Raw genomic sequence first — 22,042 nt, 5'->3', positions numbered from 1 at the left:
GCCCAAAGTTACACAGCTGGACAAAGGCAGAGCCAGGATTTGAAATCATGTCTATCTTTCTCCAAAGCCTATGCTCTCAGAAGGGAAGAGACTGAAATTCAAGTTTATTTGGGGTTTTCTGGTCAGCCAGAAACACAGTTCAAGTTTTGGTCAAGGAGAAATTGAAATTATGGGCCCAAATAGTATTTCTGGGCCATCTGAGTAGCAGCTGTGAAACATCCAAACCTCTCTACATCTGGGAATGAAAATAAATCAGGTAAATTTTAACATGGAAGCTAGTTTGAAAGAAATATGACATATTTTGCCCTTATTTACTCAGAACTTCCTTTCCCTTTGGGTTTTTGGAAAGCACTGATTTGATAGAGAGCAGCATTTGACAGATGACTAACCCCAGAAAGAAGAGAGCAACAGATGGGGACGACCAGCACAGAGCAGGAGTGCAGAGGGTTGGTATGCAGTGTCCACATCTGGGACAAGTTCCACAAACTGTTTTAAAAAACTGGCCTATGGGGACTTCCCTGGCAGTCCAGTGGTTAAGACGCCATGCTTCCAATGCAGGAGGCACAGGTTCGATCCCTGGTCGGGGAACTAAGATCCTGCATGCCACGTGGTGTGGCCAAAAAAAATATTAAAAAATAAAATAAAATGCTAATCTTGAAAAAAAAAAACTGGCCTATGGGTTTACTGTTTACTACAAACACATCTCAGCTCCAATGAGACCTAGACAACTGCCCAGCAGGGCAGACCTTCAACAAACTGCACGATTCCTATGGCTGAGCAGACAGGTGTCTGACAGCATGTAAGAGACAGGAGGAGTGACCTTTCCCCACAAGAAAATGACATCGGGCATTAACTCCTGTAGACAATGGGTATTCTGAAGAGAGGATGGATGCGCAAGTCAGGCAGGGTTAGGTTCCAATACCTACTCTTTCCCTGTGTATGGGGAGCCTATCCTGGTTACGTCATTTCTCTGAGCCCCAATTTCCTCACCTATAAAATAAGAAATGCTGGGCATTTCCTATCCTTGTGGGGAAGATCACATGGGATAGTGAAGGAAAAGCACAGTGAAGGAAAAGTGAGTCACTCTCCTTTCCTTTCTTATTTTCCTTGTGGTGTTTCTCAAACTTATTTGATTGAGTCATTCCTTTTGTTTGTTATACCTTGCCAATCAACAACTCCAAAAAGAATTTTTCTGAAAACACACTTGCAGAAAGGGTAGTATAACAAAAGAGAGAATGTCAGTCTTCACAATTCTAGGGGTTGATCTTGAGACACTGAGGCAGATTCCACTCCCCAGGAGCCGCAGTAGTGGTCTCCATGACATGCCCTTATTGTGACGACCCCTCCTTCCCTCTCTCATTTTCCTCACACCCTCTCTCCTGATTTCTGGAATCACCTGCAAAGTCCTTATCTCAGGTTCTGAATTTGGGGCAAACCCAAATGAAGAGTATTTGCCACATTCTAACTGATACATGATATAATCCATGCCTGCCATTACACTGAACACCTTCCAGGGATTTGATATAATTCTTGTATATTTGTTTGTTATAATATGGAAAAATGATTTCAATACATCCGTTTCCCTATCAACAAATCAGGGGTAATAATAATTCCTATCTCACAGGGGTTTCTGAAGATTTAAGGAGACATAGAACATCAATATGCTTAGTATAATGTCTGCAACATAAAAAAGCAATTTAAAATGTTACCAATTACTGATTACTATCATCATTTTTATTATGAGATTAAGAGTAATGTGGCATATGGGCTTCTATTAACCTTGTTGACAGAAATATCCTTTGGCCTTTCAGCCAGTCTCCAGCACTGACCCCTTCCCTCACCCTCCCGACTAAACCCCGTACCACATATAGATTGTTACAGACAGTATACTGAAACACCAGATGTGTGCTATATCATGTTACTGAGTTTAACTTCACTTCCTTACATTCTTTTACCCAACTTTTTATTTGCATTTATTTTTGCAAAAAAAGAGAAAGTAGAGGGTTGAGCAATCTTTGTGAGTACTGAACATCAAAAGGATTAGCAGGGAAAAAAATTAAGTGTTGAGAAAGGATTTAAAGAAAAATCAGGTACTGAGTGGGTAAAAGATCAAGAAGAGAGGGTTCATCTCAGCTTAATGGATGGCAGTGAAAGAAGGAACAAAAGTAAGACCTAGATAAGAAGATTAAGGAATAGCCAAAATTGGATAAAAGGAGGGAAGTTAAATCAGAAATACAGGAAATCAGAGATTTGTAGGTAACTCAAAATGTTAAAGAGGCCTGAAATTGAGCCCATGAAGCTGTTTCTTGAAGAGAAATAAGAAGCAGTTATAAAAGTATAGGATACTAGAGCTGAAAGCGATTTTTAAAGATGATCTAGCCCAATCATTCCATTTTACAAGCAAAGAAACTGAGGCTCAGTGTTGAAAACACATTGCTTTCCCAAAGCTGCATCATTAGTAAGCTTCCAACCTGGGATAGACCCCAGGATTTCTTACTTTTAGCTTAGTGATTGGTTCTACTCTATTATTTCTGATAAAAGACCTTAATGAAAAGGAGTGATTTGATCTGACAAATGAGGCATATGATTAGCAAATTAGATCATCTGGGCATGTAAAAGAATAATCTTTAATAAATCATGTTATTAAAAGGTTTACTTGGAATTGTTTATAATCACACAAAAATTGGAAACAATCTAATTATCCAATCATGGTGATATGGTTAAATAATAATGTTGCAACTAGAAGAACAGACCTTTAAAAATAAGGTGCCTAAAGGATTTCAGGGACCTCAAAAACTTTACATGATGTTGAGGGAAAAAATTGCAAGATATGAAATTATAGCAGCAGTATGATCTCAGTTATATAGAAAATACAAATAGAGAAAAACCGAGAAGGAACATAGAATATGTTAGCATAGAATTATGCTAGCATAGAATAATGCTAGCATAGAATATGCTAATAGTAGTCATCATTCTCTATGTTTTCGCTATAGATGAATTTTATTTTCTTATTTATAGTTTGCACCCTACACATTTTCCACAATAAACATCCATTTCTTTACTAATTAGAACAAAACATTTAACTTTTTTTTTGAAAAGTTTGGTTGAAAATCACAATGCATCTGATACTACAATTTGAGATCACATTCTGTTTCTACTTTCAGAATGAGGATGGGATATTAATGTTCTTTTATTCCTTCCAAATACTGCAGACTTACCTCCTTTATAAAATGACTCCTCACTCTGTGGAGTAACTTTGGACATCCTAATTGCTGCAGCAAGTGATACGGAGTTTATGTTATCAACCTGCATCATTTGTTCACACATTCATTTTTTTCTGCCAGTATTTACTGAGTATCAACTACACATTGTTCTATGACAAATAATGTCTTTACCCTCAAGAGGTGCCTTTACCCAAGTGGAGAAGGCAGGTAAAGTACAAAAGGGCAAATTAATTGTAATGTGTGATATAACAGAATAGAAATGAAGCGAACAGGGCGGTTGATGGAATACAGTGTGCAAGGGTGGTATGCTAATTGATACAGCGTGGTCAGGCAAGGCCTCTCTAGTGAATGCTCTGATTCCCCTTCTGGACCTGAGCTCTCATCCCCCCGGCTTCAGGGATCTTGGCCACCATGCTGTCACAGCTGAGCACCTCTAGGAACTGTCCTCAGCTGAAGGGAGCTACCCAACTCACATTACTACCCCTGCCCAGAAGCAGCCTGCATCCAATGCCTGACTGATGCAGTGCAGGGGCCCATCCTCTTTGTCTCAATATAGTACAATTCCGAAGGGCCATCCCAGCTCTAGAACTCCCAGTGAGATTGGCTGAGGCTTCTGTTGTGACTGCATCACAGCTCAGCTTCTCCCTCTGTCCAATCAGGCTTCCTTCACCCCCTTCACAGGTATTATCCCAAAGGTGTTCCCAATCGACTTTCGGGATACACACCTGCATGTCAGAATCTGCTGCCCAAGGACCATGGCCAAAAGCAGCCTCTCCTTGCAAAGAATATATGATTTGAAATCTGAAAGATGAGAAGGAACCAGCCACGCACAGGGCCAGGGAAAGAACAATGGCAAAGATCCTTGAAGCAGAGGGGGAGCTTTTGAATTTCAAAGATAACAGTGGGAATGCTGTGGAGACCACATAATTCATCCTGGGAGATCAGGGCAGACTTCCTGGAGGAAGTACTGCTTGAGCTGAGTATCAAGGATACACATCTAAAATTGTTCAGATCTCAATTCCAATCCATGTAGGGGAGGGGGTTCCCCACACCAACAAGCAATTCTTGGCACCAGCTGGGTGTCCTATAATTCAACTCAGTTCTAATACTATCTACCCAGAGATAGTATCAGATCCCACAGGTTAAGGGCTCAGTCCCACAAGACTGCCCCTCCCCAACACACATACACTTCAGATGTCAGTCCCAAACCCAGGTTGTTACCTGTGCTTCTGAACAGCTACAAACTGGAGGTTCCAATGACCCTCTCCAATTCAGAATGCCAATTCCAAGTCCAATTGCAACCATAAGAATAGTTGATTAAATCATAGGTCATTGATGACTGAACTCCATCTCTAGCCCCTCTCCCCTTCCTAGAGGTCAGGGGGTGGGAAGTGAAAGTTCCAACTGTCTGATCATATGGTTGACTCCAGGGGCAACCAGCTCCCATGCTTAGATGCTTTCTAAAAGTCACCTCATCCACATAATGAAAGGAACATTTATCACTCTCAACACTTTGGAAATTCCAAGGATTTTAGGAGCGCTGTGCCAGAAGTGGGGACAGGACAATGACCAAATATATACGTCTTCTTATAAATCACACAACATCCCCTATACATGATTGCTCATCCCAACAGGTCTTCTCAAATACAGATTTCTTAGTCAAAGTGTAGGCTCATGATTTTGCTATTGTATACATGATTGGTCTCTACGGAATCAAAACACCAAAGATAATGACAGGTCTTTGCAAGTCCTGTTGCCATCAGGAGACCTCTCCTAAAAGGTAAGTCTTCATTGAGCCTCTACTATGTGTAGGGCAGGAACTGGGCTCCGCATTGAGAAAGAATGACAAACACTAGCCCACAAATATACATCTTTGCTTTCACACAGAAGTTTTGCCGAATGATAAGGAATTCTGTCTGAGCTGGAGCTAAGCATCATAAACATGTACCAAGTGTGAGTTGGAAGCACCCCTCTGCCTAAGTATGTATTTGGTAAAAAGGGGAAATGATTTGTTTGATTGTTTTGAAGAGCATGGAGGGGAGGTGGTGCCAATGGAAGGGACATATGGTCTCAGTCCTTCCTGGGGAACTGGCATTTGCTTATTAGATAGATTTCTTGTTTATTTCAATTGGGAAAGAGGGAGGAGGGACTAGGGCCAGAAACTGAAAGTTCTTGGAAAATGTGTAAGACCTTAGGCACAAGCTGCACTGCTTCAGGGCCTAGGTAAGCTAGTGTGAAATTGGAATTTCTCCCCACCATCCAGAGTCCACTGTAGGTTTCAGGGCAGCCATAGAACCCTAAAGGCTCAGGAAGGCCAGCAGAGAAGTTCTGAGCCCAGGGAACCAGCAGGAGGGAAGGCAGCTCCCAGCAGTGGCAGAAGGGCCATGATTCCCTGAAAAGCCTGGCAGGCAGTTTGACAAAATCTAGCACAGGAGTGAGTGGAATTGCCCCTGCATGTTTGTAAGCTGACTCTTTCCTTTGTTCTCTTAGAAATAACCAGTAGAGTCTTCTGGGGGATGTCAGCTAAGGTCCTGCAATTATTCAAGTGGGGATATAAGTAATGTAAATTTGGGCATTAATGTTGGTATGTCAGCATCTGTACTCAGAAAGTACTAATGTCTGAGACATTCAAATTATTTTCGATTGGCTTACAGAGAACAAAGTTCTGAGGAGAGGAGACACAGGACAACTAAAGCATCATTGACTGACCTGCTAGATAACTTTGGACAAGTCATGTTACTTCTTTGGGCTTCAGCATTCTTAAATATTAAATGGGGTGGAAGATGAAAATAAATTAATGATCCCTAACTCAGTAGGCAAAAGGCTCAGAGCAAAGGGTGGGGTGCAACTTTACTGAAATATATCTCAGAGCCATTAGATTGATCTGAAGCCCATCAAAACCTTCAACTTCCACTAAAACAGGAAATCTCCTTATTGTCTATGCCCCATTTACCTGGCTTTGTTTCTGTTCGATTCTCTGTTCCAAATCTAATTCTCATCTCTTTAGCACTTCAAAGTCATACCTCTAAGGGCAGTGCACTGCAAAAAGAATCTTTAAATACTGACTTCACCAGGTCAGGATTCTATTCTAAACACGTCAGTGGTTCCTATGACATTTGTTTCCATAACTTTAGAAGTATGTATTTACAAGGTGTAATGAGGCTGTTTCAGACACCAGAGAGGAAAACCCAATAGATCTTGGTGATTGAAGAAAGAGAGTAAAAGTGATTCTAATTCATTGAGAAAATGGTGGTACTATTTACAGAGGGATGTTGAAAGGGAGTGCTGGTTTAGAAGTAAAGGAAATGACTTCACTTTGGGATCTATTGATTCTGAGATGCAAGTGAGACAGCGATTTGGCAGTTTCCCACAATTGGTGCATTAGAGGAAGCTGAAGGTTTACAAGTAAAACAAAAGAGCAAAATAATTTTCACTGAGCACTTACAGTATGCCATTCCTGAAGCAGGGATGTTATATCAGGATTCACAGCTAGTGCTACGATGAGGTAGATATTCTCATTGCCATTTTACAGACAGGAAATCAAAATGGAGAGAAATTCAGCCACCTACCCAAAGTCACATGGTTCAAAAACCTGGATTTGCACATATATCACCTTCATATCGAGATGTGTGCCTTTTCCACTACACTCTGCCTCCCTTGTGAGGGCAAAAGAACAAAAAGTGGGACCACAGATGTTGATGAGGTCTGCACATGTGATGTTTAATTTGTGTTTTAAGCATCTAGTCTTGTAGTCCCCATTCTGTATAAAAATACTATTTATATGTTATTTTATTTTTTTAACATCTTGGAGTACAATTGCTTTACAAAGGTGTGTTAGTTTCTGCTGTATAACAAAGTGAATCAGCTATATGTATACATATATGCCCATATATCCTCCCTCTGGCATCTCCCTCCCACCCTCCCTATCCCACCCCTCTAGGTGGTCACAAAGCACCAAGCTGATCTCCCTGTGCTATGTGACTGCTTCCCACTAGCTATCTATTTTACATTTGGTAGTGTATATATGTCCATGCCACTCTCTCGCTTCATCCCAGCTTACCCTTCCCCCTCCCCGTATCCTCAAGTCCATTCTCTACGTCTGTGTCTTTATTCCTGTCCTGCCCCTAGGTTCTTCAGAACCATTTTTTTGTGGGTTTTTTTTTTTTAGATTCCATATATATGTGTTAGCATACGGTATCTGTTTTTCTCCTTCCGACTTACTTCACTCTGTATGACAGACTCTAGGTCCATCCACCTCACTACAAATAACTCAATTTTGTTTCTTTTTATGGCTGAGTAATATTCCATTGTATATATGTGCCACATCTTCTTTATCCATTCATCTGTCGATGGACACTTAGGTTGCTTCCATGTCCTGGCTATTGTAAATAGAGCTGCAGTGAACATTGTGGTGCATGACTCTTTTTGAATTATGGTTTTCTCAGGGTATATGCCCAGTGGTGGGATTGCTGGGTCATACGGTAGTTCTATTTTGAGTTTTTCAAGGAACTTCCACACTGTTCTCCAGAGTGGCTGTATCAATTTACATTCCCACCAGCAGTGCAAGAGGGTTCCCTTTTCTCCAAACCCTCTCCAGCATTTATTGTTGGTAGATTTTTTGATGATGGCCATACTGACCAGTGTGAGGTCATACCTCATTGTAGTTTTGATTTGCATTTCTCTAATGATTAGTTATGTTGAGCATTCTTTCATGTGTTTGTGGGCAATCTGTATATCTTCTTTGGAGAAATGTCTATTTAGCTCCTTTGCCTATTTTTGGATTGGGTTGTTTGTTTTTTTGATATTGAGCTGCATGAGCTGCCTGTATATCGTGGAGATTAATCCTTTGTCAGTTGTTTCATTTGCAAATATTTTCTCCCATTCTGAGGACTGTCTTTTCGCCTTGTTTATGGTTTCCTTTGCTGTGCAAAAGCTTTTAAGTTTCATTAGGTCCCCTTTGTTTATTTTTGTTTTTAATTCCATTTCTCTAGGAGGAGGGTCAAAAAGGATCTTGCTGTAATGAATGTCATAGAATGTTCTGCCTATATTTTCCTCTAAGGGTTTTACAGTGTCTGGCCTTACATTTAGGTCTTTAATCCATTTTGAGCTTATTTCTGTGTATGGTGTTAGGGAGTGTTCTAATTTCATTCTTTTACATGTAGCTGTCCAGTTTTCCCAGCGCCACTTATTGAAGAGGCTGTCTTTTCTCCATTGTCTAGTCTTGCCTCCTTTATCAAAGATAAGGTGACCATATGTGTGTGGGTTTATCTCTGGGCTTTCTATCCTGTTCCATTGACCTATATTTCTTTTTTTGTGCCAGTACCATACTGTCTTGATTACTGTAGCTTTGTAGAATAGTCTGAAGCCTGGGAGTTTGATTCCTCCAGCTCTGTTTTTCTTTCTCAAGATTGCTTTGGCTATTCGGGGTCTTTTTTGTTTCCATACAAATTGTGAAATTTTTTGTTCTAGTTCCATGAAAAATGCCATTGGTACTTTGATAGGGATTGCATTGAATCTGTAGATTGCTTTGGGTAGTATAGTCATTTTCACAATGTTGATTCTTCCAATCCAAGAACATGGTATATCTCTCCATCTGTTTGTAACATCTTTAATTTCTTTCATCAATGTCTTATAGTTTTCTGCATACAGGTCTTTTGTCTCCCTAGGTAGGTTTATTACTAGGTATTTTATTCTTTTTGTTGCAGTGGTAAATGGGAGTGTTTCCTTAATTTCTCATTCAGATTTTTCATCATTAGTGTATAGGAATGCAAGAGATTTCTGTGCATTAACTTTATATCCTGCTACATTACCAAATTCATTGATTAGCTCTAGTAGTTTTCTGGTAGCATCTTTGGGAACCTCTATGTATAGTATCATGTCATCTGCAAGCAGTGACAGTTTTACTTCTTCTTTTCTGATTTGGATTTCTTCTATTTCTTTTTCTTCTCTGATTGCCGTGGCTAGGACTTCCAAAACTATGTTGAATAATAGTGGCAAGAGTTGACATCCTTGTCTTGTTCCTAATCTTAGTGGAAATGCTATCAGTTTTTCACCATTGTTTGCTGTGGGCTTGTCGTATATGGCCTTTATTATGTTGAGGTAGGTTCCCTCTTTGTGCACTTTCTGGAGAGTTTTTATCATAAATGGGTGTTGAATTTTGTCAAAAGCTTTTTCTGCATCTATTGAGATGATCATATGGATTTCGTTCTTTAATTTGTTAATATGGTGTATCACATTGATTGATTTGTGTATATTGAAGAATCCTTGCTTCCCTAGGATAAATCCCACTTGACCATGGTGTATGATCCTTTTAATGTGTTGTTGGATTCTGTTTGGTAGTATTTTGTTGAGGATTTTGGCATCTATATTCATCAGTGATATTGGTCTGTAATTTTCTTTTTTTGCAGTGTCTTTGCCTGGTTTTGGTATTAGGGTGATAGTGGCCTCATAGAATGAGTTTGGGAGTGTTCTTTTCTCTGCAATTTTTGGAAGAGTTTGAGAAGGATGGGTGTTAGCTCTTCTCTAAATGTTTGATAGAATTCGCCTGTGAAGCCATCTGGTCCTGGACTTTTGTTTGTTGGAAGATTTTTAATCACAGTTTCAATTTCATTACTTGTGATTGGTCTGTTCATATTTTCTATTTCTTCCTGGTTCAGTCTTGGAAGGTTATACCTTTCTAAGAATTTGTCCATTTCTTCCAGGTTGCCCATTTTATTGGCATAGAGGTGCTTGTAGGAGTCTCTTAGGATGCTTTGTATTTCTGTGGTGTCTGTTGTAACTTCTCTTTTTTCATTTCTAATTTTATTGATTTGAGTCCTCTCCCTCTTTTTCTTGATGAGTCTGGCTAATGGTTTATCAATTCTTTTAATCTTATCAAAGAACGAGCTTTTAGTTTTATTGATCTTTGCTATTGTTTTCTTTGTTTATATTTCATTTATTTCTGCTCTGATCTTTATGATTTCTTTCCTTCTGCTAACTTTGGGTTTTGTTTGTTCTTCTTTCTCTAGTTCCTTTAGATGTAAGGTTAGATTGTTTGTTTGAGATTTTTCTTGTTTCTTGAGAAAATACAATAGGCTTGTATTGCTATAAACTTCCCTTTTAGAACTGCTTTTGCTGCATCCCAAAGGTGTTGGATTGTCATGTTTTCATTGTCATTTGTCTCCAGGTATTTTTTGATTTCCTCTTTGATTTCTTCAGTGATCTCTTGGTTCTTTAGTAACGTATTGTTTAGCCTCCATGTGTTCGTGTTTTTTTATGTTTTTTTCCCGTAATTGATTTCTAATCTCATAGCACTGCGGTCCCAAAAGATGCTTGATATAATTTCAATTTTCTTAAATTTACTGAGGCTTGATTTGTGACCCAAGATGTGATCTATCCTGAAGAATGTTCCATGTGCACTTGAGAAGAAAGTGTAATCTGCTGTTTTTGGGTGGAATGTCCGATAAATATCAATTAAATCTCTCTGGTCTACTGTGTCATTTAAAGCTTGTTCTTCCTTATTAATTTTCTATTTGGATGATCTGTCCATTGGTGTAAGTGAGGTGTTAAAGTCCTCCACTATTATTGTGCTACTGTGGATTTCCTCTTGTATAGCTGTTAGCAGTTGCCTTATGTATTGAGGTGCTCCTATGTTGGGTGCGTATATATTTATAATTGTTATATCTTCCTCTTGGATTGATCCCTTGATCATTATGTAGTGTCCTTCCTTGTCTCTTGTAACATTCTCTATTTTAAAGTCTATTTTATCTGATATGAGTATTGCTACTCCAGCTTTCTTTTGATTTCCATTTGCATGGAATATCTTTTTCCATCCCCTCACTTTCAGTCTGTATGTGTCCCTAGGTCTGAAGTGGGTCTCTTGTAGACAGCATATAAATGGATATTGTTTTTGTATCCATTCAGCGAGCCTGTGTCTTTTGATTAGAGCATTTAATCCATTCACACTTAAGGTAATTATCGATATGTGTGTTCCTATTACCATTTTCTTAATTCTTTTGGGTTTGTTTTTCTAGATCCTTTTCTTCTCTTGTGTTTCCCACTTAGAGAAGTTCCTTTAGCATTTGTTGTAGAGCTGGTTTGGTGGTGCTGAATTCTCTTAGCTTTTGCTTGTCTGTAAAGCTTTTGATTTCTCCATCGAATCTGAATGAGATCCTTGCCGGGTAGAGTAATCTTGGTTGTAGGTTCTTCCCTTTCATCACTTTAAATATATCATGCCACTCCCTTCAGGCTTGTAGAGTTTCTGCTGAGAAATCAGCTGTTAACCATATGGGAGTTCCCTTGTATGTTATTTGTCATTTTTCCCTTGTTGCTTTCAATAAGTTTTCTTTGACTTTAATTTTTGTCAATTTGATTACTATGTGTCTCAGCGTAATTTTTGTCAATTTGATTACTATGTGTCTCAGCGTGTTTCTCCTTGGGTATGTCCTGTCTGGGACTCTCTGCACTTCCTGGACTTGGGTGGCTATTTCCTTTCCCATATTAGGGATGTTTTCAACTATAATCTCTTCAAATATTTTCTCGGGTCCTTTCTCTCTCTCTTCTTCCTCTGGGACCCCCTATAATGCGAATGTTGTTGCGTTTAATGTTGTCCCAGAGGTCTCTTAGGCTCTCTTCATTTCTTTTCATTCTTTTTCTTTATTCTGTTCCATGGCAGTGAATTCTACCATTCTGTCTTCCAGGTCACTTAACCATTCTTCTGCCTCCATTATTCTGCTATTGATTCCTTCTAGTGTATTTTTCATTTCAGTTATTGTATTGTTCACCTCTGTTTGTTTGTTCTTCAATTCTTCTAGGTGTTTGTTCTTTACTTCTTCTAGGCCCTTGTTAAACATTTCTTACATCTTCTTGATCTTTGCCTCCATTCTTTTTCTGAGGTCCTGGATCATCTTCACTATCGTTATTCTGAATTCTTTTTCTGGAAGGTTGCCTATCTCCATTTCTTTTAGGTTTTTTTCTGGGTTTTTATCTTGTTCCTTCATCTAGTACATAGCTCTCTTTCTTTTCATCTTTTCTATCTTTCTGTGAATGTGGTTTTTGTTCCACAGGCTGCAGGATTGTAGTTCTTCTTGCTTCTGCTGTCTGTTCTCTGGTGGATGAGGTTATCTCCAGTCTATGTCTTCTGGCTGGAGCATTTAATCCATTTACATTTGAGGTAGTTTTCAGTATGTATGTTCCTGTTACCATTTTCTTAATTGTTTTGGGTTTGTTTTTGTAGGTCTTTTCCTTCTCTTGTGTTTCCTTCCTAGAGAAGTTCCTTTAGCATTTGTTGTAAAGCTGGTTTGGTGATCCTGAATTCTCTTAGCTTTTGTTTGTCTGTAAAGGTTTTGATTTCTCCATCAAATCTGAATGAGATCCTTGCTGGGTAGAGTAATCTTGATTGTAGGTTTTTCCCCTTCATCACTTTAAATATGTCCTGCCACTCCCTTCTGGCTAGCAGAGTTTCTGCTGAAAGATCAGCTCTTAACCTTATGTGGATTCCCTTGTACGTTATTTGTTTCTTTTTCCTTGCTGCTTTTAGTATTTTTTCTTTGTATTTAATTTTTGATAGTTTGATTAATGTGTGTCTTGGCATGTTTCTCCTTGGATTTATCCTGTATGGGACTCTCTGTGCTTCCTGGACTTGATTGACTATTTCCTTTCCCATATTAAGGAAGTTTTCAACTATAATCTCTTCAAATATCTTCTCAGTCCCTTTCTTTTTCTCTTCTGGGACTACTATAATCAAATGTTGGTGTGTTTAATTTTGTCCCAGAAGTCTCCAAAATTGTCCTCAATTCTTTTCATTCTTTTTTCTTTATTCTGCTTTGCAGTAGTTATTTCCACTCTTTTATTTTCCAGGTCACTTATCCGTTCTTCTGCCTCAGTTATTCTGCTATTGATTTCTTCTAGAGAATTTTTAATTTCATTTTTTGTGTTGTTCATCATTGTTTGTTTGCTCTTTAGTTCTTCTAGGTCCTTGTTAAATGTTTCTTGTATTTTCTCCATTCTATTTCCAAGATTTTGGATCATCTTTACTATCATTACTCTGAATTCTTTTTGGGGTAGACTGTCTATTTCCTCTTCATTTGTTTGGTCTGGTGGGTTTTTACCTTGCTCCGTCATCTGCTGTGTATTTCTCTGTCTTCTCATTTTGCTTAAGTTACTGTGTTTGGGGTCTCCTTTTCACAGGCTGCAGGTTCATAGTTCCTGTTGTTTTTGGTGTCTGCCCCCAGTCGGTAAGGTTGGTTCAGTGGGTTGTGTAGGCTTCCTGGGGAAGGGGACTAGTGCCTCTGTTCTGGTGGGTGAGGCTGGATCTTGTCTTTCTGGTGGGCAGGACCGCATCCAGTGGTGTGTTTTGGGTTGTCTGTGAACTTATTATGATTTTAGGCAGCCTCTCTGCTAATGGGTAGGGTTGTGTTCCTGTCTTGCTAGTTGTTTGGCAAAGAGTGTCCAGCACTATAGCTTGCTGGTCATTGAGTGGAGCTGGGTCTTAGTGCTGAGATGGAGATCTCTTGGAGAGCTTTCACCATTTGACATTACATGGGGCCGGGAGGTCTCTGGTGGACCAATGTCCTGAACTCAGCTCTCCCACCTCAGAGGCTCAGACCTGACACCTGGCTGGAGAACCAATACCCTCTCAGCCACACGGCTCAGAAGAAAAGGTAGAAAGAAAAAGAAAGAAAGAAAGATAAATAAATAAATAAAATAAAGTTATTAAAATAAAAAATATTAAAAATAAAAAAGTAATAAAAAAAAGGAAAGAAAGAAAGAAGAGAGCAACCAAACCAAAAAACAAATCCACCAATGCTAACAAGCACTAAAAACTATACTTAAAAAAAAAAAACAAAATCGGAGAGACAGAACCCTACGACAAATTATAAAAGCAAAGCTTTTGGGATGTCTGAGGTCTTCTGCCAGTGTTCAGTAGCTGTTCTGTAGGAGTTGTGACACGTGTAGATGTATTTCTGATGTATTTATACGCAGGAAGGTGATCTCCACGTCTTATTCCTCCGCCATCTTGAAGGTGCCCCCCCCCCCATCTGTTCTTTTAAAACGTCTTTATATGCAGCAGTCCGCTGAGTGCCTTTGAGCAGGAGACCAAGAAATGACCTTAAAACCATGAGCTGGGGAGACTGTCCCAGTGGTACTGGTTGCTAGCAAATATCACCCTAGTGTGGGAACAGCACTGGCTTGGTCTCCTCTTATCTGATGATGTGAGCATAACGGAATGGCTTTTGGTTTTGTGCTTCCCACCAAGAGTCCTAGGCCTGGGACAGAGCTTCCTGAGCCCTGGCTTGTTCTCCAGGGCTTGTGGGTAGTCTCATCTCAGTTTGTCATCAGTTTGAGGTTCTCCAAAAATAGAAATCCTGGACCCAAGATAAATGTAGACCCCCCCACTTTCAGATGTACTTTTCTCATAGATACAATGGCCTTCAACTGAGATTACATCTCTACTGCCTCTCCTTGGGGAGTGGGAAGTGGAACCCTGTACTCAACAGAACATAATGATGGGTTTGTGTTAAGCTGCCTTCACAGCTTTGGCTGGTCAAACAGCAGCCACTGAGACCCACAGGGAAGTGCTTTGGGAGCAGTTATATGACACTTTATAAGGTAAGATATAGCATAAAAAGGGACCATTTTCTGGTGGCTGTCCCACAAAGGAGCTCTGTGAACTGGATTGTAGAACAGAAGAGATGCCCCCTTCCCATCCAAGCAACCATTCTTTTCAAATGCTGAGAATTACATGAGCCCCAAGAGAGCCACTGCCCACTCCATGGCAGGCTGCCAGTTCTCCTGCGCTCAGAGTCCCTCCACATTCTTTCTCCTTCGTTTGCATTTTCTGGGTTTGTCTCTTTTAACATCCTCTCCTCTTTGTCTGGTTAACCCCTATCCATTATTTCAAAATCATCCTCAGAGACTCACCACTGGCATCACCTCTTATGGATATCTTCTTTGACTACTCTGGTACAGGATGCTTCCTAGTAGTCCTTTTTTCGTGTTTTTTTTTTTTTTTTTGGTTTGTTTTGTTGTTGTTGTTTTGTTTTTAGCACCTTCTATATATCTCCAATACCAATTTTATTTACTATGTTGTTTTATGTGTCTATCTTTCCCCTGTGGCAGAGATTGGCCATTTGTTGCCCAAACAGATTTTCCCTTTTCCTCCTAGGCACACAGTGAGACTATACTTCCCAGCTTCCCTTGTAGTCAGAAGTGACATAGAGTGATATGGGCCAAGCAGGAGGGGGCATGATCCTCCACATGCACTCTCTTCCCCTGTCTGCTGGCCAGATGCCAAGAGAGTGGAGGTTCTAGGGATGGTAAAGCCCAGGCCCCTGAAAGTCTGCTTGAAAGAGTGTCTCTGTTGACCCATATTGTTCTGGGACTTGAGTAAGAAACCAACCACTAAGATTTCAGGGAGGGTTTTGAGGTAGCTAGTCTACTACAGATTCCTGGAGTGACCACATTTTTACATGCTGACCAGCTAGCAGAGTGCCTGACAAATAGTGGACACTCACTTAACATGTGAGGAATGAAAGCAATCTCACAAGAAAGGTTATCAAACTAAATCTTTCCCATTTGTAATTGCACTGATAGTTTTTTATAAACTAAACTAAAAGCCCTATTTTTATTCTTGCAATGAGGTCTCTTACTAGAATTCTATACTCTTTGGATGTAAATTTAAATGGTAAGTTGAACTGGAATAAGCAAGAGAATAGGGCCCCAGAATGTGATCACTGAGGTCTCCTTCTAGATTGGTGCCCATCCATTAATCAATACTCCTTGAATATTCAAAAAACAATTAAATTAACAATTATTCTACCAGCAATTAAACTAGTTAACCATACGAGTATCCCAGACCACATTTTCTTCCATTTTATGAGCAGGATAAGTCTTTGTTTAATGCCTTGATAAATTTAGCTTTCTCATATCTATAGCATTCCCCTAATTTTCTGGCCTGGTAATTATCTACAAAATGTAAATTATGGTTTGACTTGTTAGCTCTGCTTAGGGAGTCTGGGTTGGCCTACATGTCACCTCTTATAAACTGCCTATATAATATCTACTGGGAAATTCTGTTGGGAATCACCATCTAGTTTAGCAAACTGTAATCCAGGGACCATGTTCCCCTTTGTGAATAACTTCACAGTTGTCCATTGCCTCTGGGCTAACACCTTTCTTATTGTCTGCAATTTCTCAAAGATGATCAACAGTGGTCCCACAATCACATCAGACAATTCTTATGATCCCTTGAGAGGTAATTCACCAGAGTTTGACAAGTGGAACTAACTTCAAGAAACCAGGCAATATCCAATGATTGATTTCCATTTCTCTTTTAAAGAAATGTTTATTTTATGCTTTACAATTGAAGAAGGCTGGCTGTTCACCACTCCTGATTAACTTGACACTATCTATATCCAAGCATGTGTCTGATTTCTCCCTCTCTCCCTCTTATATTTAAGTTGTTGATCCATGTTGAGTTGATTTTTGTAAATGGAGTAAGGTAGGGTCCAAATTCATTCTTTTGCATATGCTTATCCAATTGTCCCTCCACCATTTGTTGAAGAGACTATTCTCTCCCTATCGAATGGTCTTAGCTCCCATATCAAAAATGAATTGACCATAGATATTTAGGTTTATTTCTCAACTTGTAATTGTATTCCATTGGTCGAATATGTCTACCCTTATGCCAGTGCCACACTATTTTAGCTTTGCAGTAAGTTTTGAAATTGAGAAGTGTGAGTCCTCAAACTTCTTCAATATTGTTTTGGCTATTTGGGACTCCTTGTAATTCCAGATAAATATGAGGATTGGCTTTTCCATTTATGCAAAAAAAGGCCATTGGAATTTTGATACGGATTACATTGAATCTGTAGATTATCTGGGGGAGTACTGCCATTTTAAAATAGTATGTCTTTCAATCCATGAATATGGGATGTCTTTCCATTTAATTAGGTCTTGTTTAATTTCTTTCAGTAATGTTTTATAGTTCTCATTATGTAAGTTTTACACTTCCTTGGTTAAATTTATTTCTAGGCATTTTATTATTTTGGATGCTATGGCAAATGGAATTATTTTCTTAATTTCCTTTTTGAATTGTTCCTTGCTGGTGTATAGAAACACAACCAACTTTTTGTGTGTGTTGATTTTCTACCCTACAACTGTGCTAAATTCATTTATTTGCTCTAGTAGTTTTTTGTGGCTTCTTTGGGATTTTCATACATAGAATTATTTCACCTGAAAATAGAGAAAGTTTTACTTTCTCCTTTCTAATTTGAGTGTCTTTTATTTCTTTTTCCTGCCTTATTGTCCTTGCTGGGACTTCCAGTCAAATGTTGAATAGCAGTGGTGAAAGTGGACATAGTGGTTTTGTTCCTGACCTTAGGGGAAAAGCTTTCAGTCTTTCACCATTGAGTATGATGTCAACTATGGAATGTTCATAAATACTCTTCATCATGTTAAGAAAATTACCTTTTATTCTTAGTTTCCTAAGTATTTTTATCATGAAAGGGTGCTGAATTTTTTTCAAATGCTTCTCCATGTCTATTGAGATGATTGTGTGGGTTTGTTTTTTCCCTTCATAGTGTATTACATTGATAGATATTTTTACATGAACTACACTTGCATTCCTGTGATAAATTTTACTCAGTCGTGGTGAATAATATCCTCTTAATGTATTGCTGGATTTGATTTCCTAATATTTTGTTGAGGATTTTTGTATCTCTATTCATTAGGCATATTGGTCTGTATTTTTGTTTTCTTGTGGCATCTTTGTCTGGCTTTGGTATTTTTGTTTTGTATTTTACTTGGTCACTTGCTTTGCTCTGAAAGTGTCATTAAAACCCCATCAGTTGTTTTTGCAAGTTTTGCAATTCTCACATCATTCTGGCCTTTAGCTTCCTTGACTATCTTCTTTATACACCTGCCTTTATGATGTGCACTTCTCTCCCTCTACATATGCATCTTTATACACGCTGTTTGTATATCTTTAAATACATTAACTCATCAGAGAGCTCCCTGTACAGAAATAGAGAGACTTCCCATTTTTCCCTCTTCAGGATCAATCATGACTTCTGTCAGTATTTCTTATTTTAGAGCTCATGATTCCTCTCTAAGTTCTATGAGGGTGGAAATAAATGTGCTTTGCTCAGCACTGTGCATAGCACCTTGTACAGTACACAGTGCATGGTCAACATGAAATAAATATTTCTCTAATAAATAAATAATCATAATAGCACTAACTAGGCACTTACTATATGTCAGGGAGTGTTCTAAGCACTTGGCAAGAATTAACTCATTTTTTTCCTCCCAGTAACCTAGGAAACAGATATAATTTTCGCCATTAGACTGATATAAAAATTGAGGCATAAAAATGTTAAGTAACTTGTGCAGCATCACAAAGCTAGGAAATGGTAGAGGCAGCACTCAAATACAGGGAGTCTGACTCCAGTTATTCTCTCAACCACTGTGCTTTCCTGAATAGACTAAATGAATAAAGGAGACTCAGGCTATGTGCTGATTCATATCTATACTCTGAAGATTTTAGGGTCTGGATTCCTAAATATAGTTTAAGGCCCATAGCAGATTATGCCTGCTGTTCTCTGCTTCATCATTACAAAACCCTGTTCTTGCTGCATTCCCCATCTCTATTAATTCCATCCCATGCATCCAGGCACTCAAATTTGCATCAACTCCTTCCTCCCCCAACCCCTTCCCAAACCCCATCCAGGATTCGTTACCCCAACCAGGAATCAGTGGTTCCAACTGAGTTGACATGTTGGACTGTCCTATCAATCAGCGGCAAATTAATTTACTACTGCTAAAGATAAAATGCCAAAGTTTATAAGTAACTTACTTTTTAACTAGTATATAAAATAGAGGGAAGTCAAAAATCAACTCTGTAAGTCATCACTCTCACTCATATGATGTCTGCACAGTAGAATCCATCTGGGGAGATTTAAAAAAGCATGATGCTTGAGACCACCCTTATTTATTCTTGTTTAATTGGTCTGGAGTGACAAAAAAGAAATGGATAATTTCAAAAGGCTGCCCAACTGATTCTTGAGTGCAGTTATGGTTGAGAACCACTGTGATAAAGCAGTTTATAAGTGGAAGCCTGTGTTCTCAAGGGTTTGATGATCTACCACAAGAAAGAGAATGAGAAAATTGGAGAAATTATGTTGATTCTTAATTGCAACAATGACCATTTGTCACATTTGTTATAGGTAATCACAACTTGAAACATAGGCTTAATTTCCCCTTTTTACAAGGGAGAAAACTGAAGCTTGTTTGAGTTTTATGACATACCCTGAGTCACAAGATTACTAAGTGACAATATCAGAATACAGGTCAGGCAGAATCAGGCAGAGACTTGTCCTTTTGACCTAACTTAAAGAGGTTATAGAAAAACCCAAGGTTGAAATGCAGGAAGGAAGCCAGATTCAATGGAACGTACTTGTAATTGAGACTTATGGATTCTAACTTTGGTCCTTGTGTATAACTTTGAACATCACTTCCTTTTAGGTTCTTCATCCATAAAGCAGAACCAGCAATATATCAGGCCAAACTGCTTCAAGGATTCTGTGATGATTAAGGAATAAACCGTAAGGTACTTAGTGAATACAAAGTCCTGGAAGCTGCTAAACAATAAAATATTCTGGAAAGCTGTGAAATTGTGTTTGTTTTTAGCAAACTTGAAACCTGTAGAACATACTGTGTGATTTATCTCTTCGTGAAAGGGAGCCAACGTGATAACAATACAAAGAAATGCATGGATGTTCCATGTAAAACAGTAGAAACTTGCTAAACACAGATTTTTCCCACTGGGCCTATGCTTATTTTTCAAGGACTTTTAGGGATGAGAGGGGACCTGAATTATGCTCTTGTCACTGTTGTCCACAAGGAAGGAGTGCTACTTTGTGACCTAAGACTATTTCTCTGCTAGACACATTCCTCAAGACCGAAAATGACAATTCCTGCCCCCCAGAAATCACATCACAGGTCTCCACGTGCCTGCAATCTTGTGCTGTGCGTTGTGAATTTGGGTGACAGGCCCATACTGGGCATATACCCTGAGAAAACTGTAATTCAAAAACAAACATGTACCACAATGTTCATTGCAGCATTATTTACAATAGCCAGGTCATAGAACCAACCTGAATGTCCATCAACAGATGAATGGCTAAAGAAGAGGTGGTACATATACACAATGGAATATTACTCAGCCATAAAAAGAAACGAAATTGAGTTATTTGTAGTGAGGTGGAGGGACCTAGAGTCTGTCATACAGAGTGAAGTCAGTCAGAGAGAGAAAAACAAATACCATATGCTAACACATATATATGGAATCTAAAAAAAAAAAAAAGGTTCTGAAGAGCCTAGGGGCAGGACAGGAATAAAGACACAGACATAGAGAATGGACTTGAGGACACGGGGAGGGGAAGGGTAAGCTGGGACAAAGTGAGAGAGTGGCATTGATATATATGCACTACCAAATGTAAAACAGATAGCTAGTGGGAAGCAGCCGCATAGCACAGGGAGATCAGCTTGGTGCTTTGTGACCACCTAGAGGGGTGGGACAAGGAGGGTGGGAGGGAGACGCAAGAGGGAGAGGATACATGTATACATATAGCTGATTCACTTTGTTATACAACAGAAACTAAGACAACATTGTAAAGCAATTATACTCCAATAAAGATGTTAAAAAAAAAAGGTGCACTGGGGATACTGAGGCACAAATAAGCCAGAGTCAGAGTTAGAGGCAAAAAGGTTTTACTGTTAAAAGAAGTACAGATATATTATGAAATAGAAAGCAACTGAACACATATTTTTAAACTAATGTGAGCTTTCAAAAGAAAAGAAAGAACCCTTTAGTGGCAGGGCACTTGGGCTGTGCTGACTACCCAGGAATGCCCACTGCAGGGAACATTTGGGAGCAGACCCTTTTGATACAAAAGGCAAAGTAAAAGCCGGGATTGCATACCCCTCAATCTGTTCACCTCCACTTTGGACTTGTGTGCCCCTTCCTGCCTCAGTTTCTCCTGTAGAAAATGCAGGTCATGAAAATATATTCCCCAACAACCTGACAGGGATCACTTTAAAATCAACTGAGATAATATACACAAAAATGTTTTCAAAACATGAAATACTGGACAAATAATAGTTGCTATTTTGAATTATGATAGTAGAGCATAATGTCTTCATGCCTTACTTAGCACTTAGCATTTAAATTATAGTACATCACTTTACACATGTTGGAACTTCTTAGATTGTTGCAGTTGATACTGATATTTTGCGCTTAAAACAGACCCCAAGCTTTTGGCCTTTATTTCTTTGGTATCTCACAAATAACATTCTCTGTGTTACCTGGAGTTTTTCAGAGAAACAGAATCAAGAGGATACATACAGATATATAGAAAGAGATTTATTATGAGGGATTGGCTCACATGATTATGGAGTCTGCAAGTTGGAGGCGCAAGAAAACCAGTGGTGTGTAGTTCCAGTCCAAACCCAAAGGCCTGAGAACTGGAGGCCAATGGTGTTAAGTCCTGGTCCAAGCTCAAAGGCCCCAGAGCAGAGATAACCAAAGTCCCAGGGCGGGAGAAGATGGATGTCCCAACTCAAGCAGAGAGCAAATTCACCCATCCTCTGCCTTTTTGTTCTATTCAGGCCCTCAACAGGTTGGGTGATGCTCACCCACATTGGTGAGGGTGTTGGTTTGCAAACTGGCCCCATACATGCAGGGCCAGGAAAGACTGAAGGAAGATGCAGACCACTCCAGGTTGATAGGTGGCAGCCTTGTATACAAGGCTATCTTGGGTGACTGCGAGACAAGTATACCT

The sequence above is a fragment of the Balaenoptera physalus genome (genome assembly GCF_965194825.1).
Source record: "Balaenoptera physalus genome assembly, chromosome: 7".
Lineage (NCBI taxonomy): Eukaryota > Metazoa > Chordata > Mammalia > Artiodactyla > Balaenopteridae > Balaenoptera > Balaenoptera physalus.
This window is presented reverse-complemented; position numbering follows the sequence as displayed.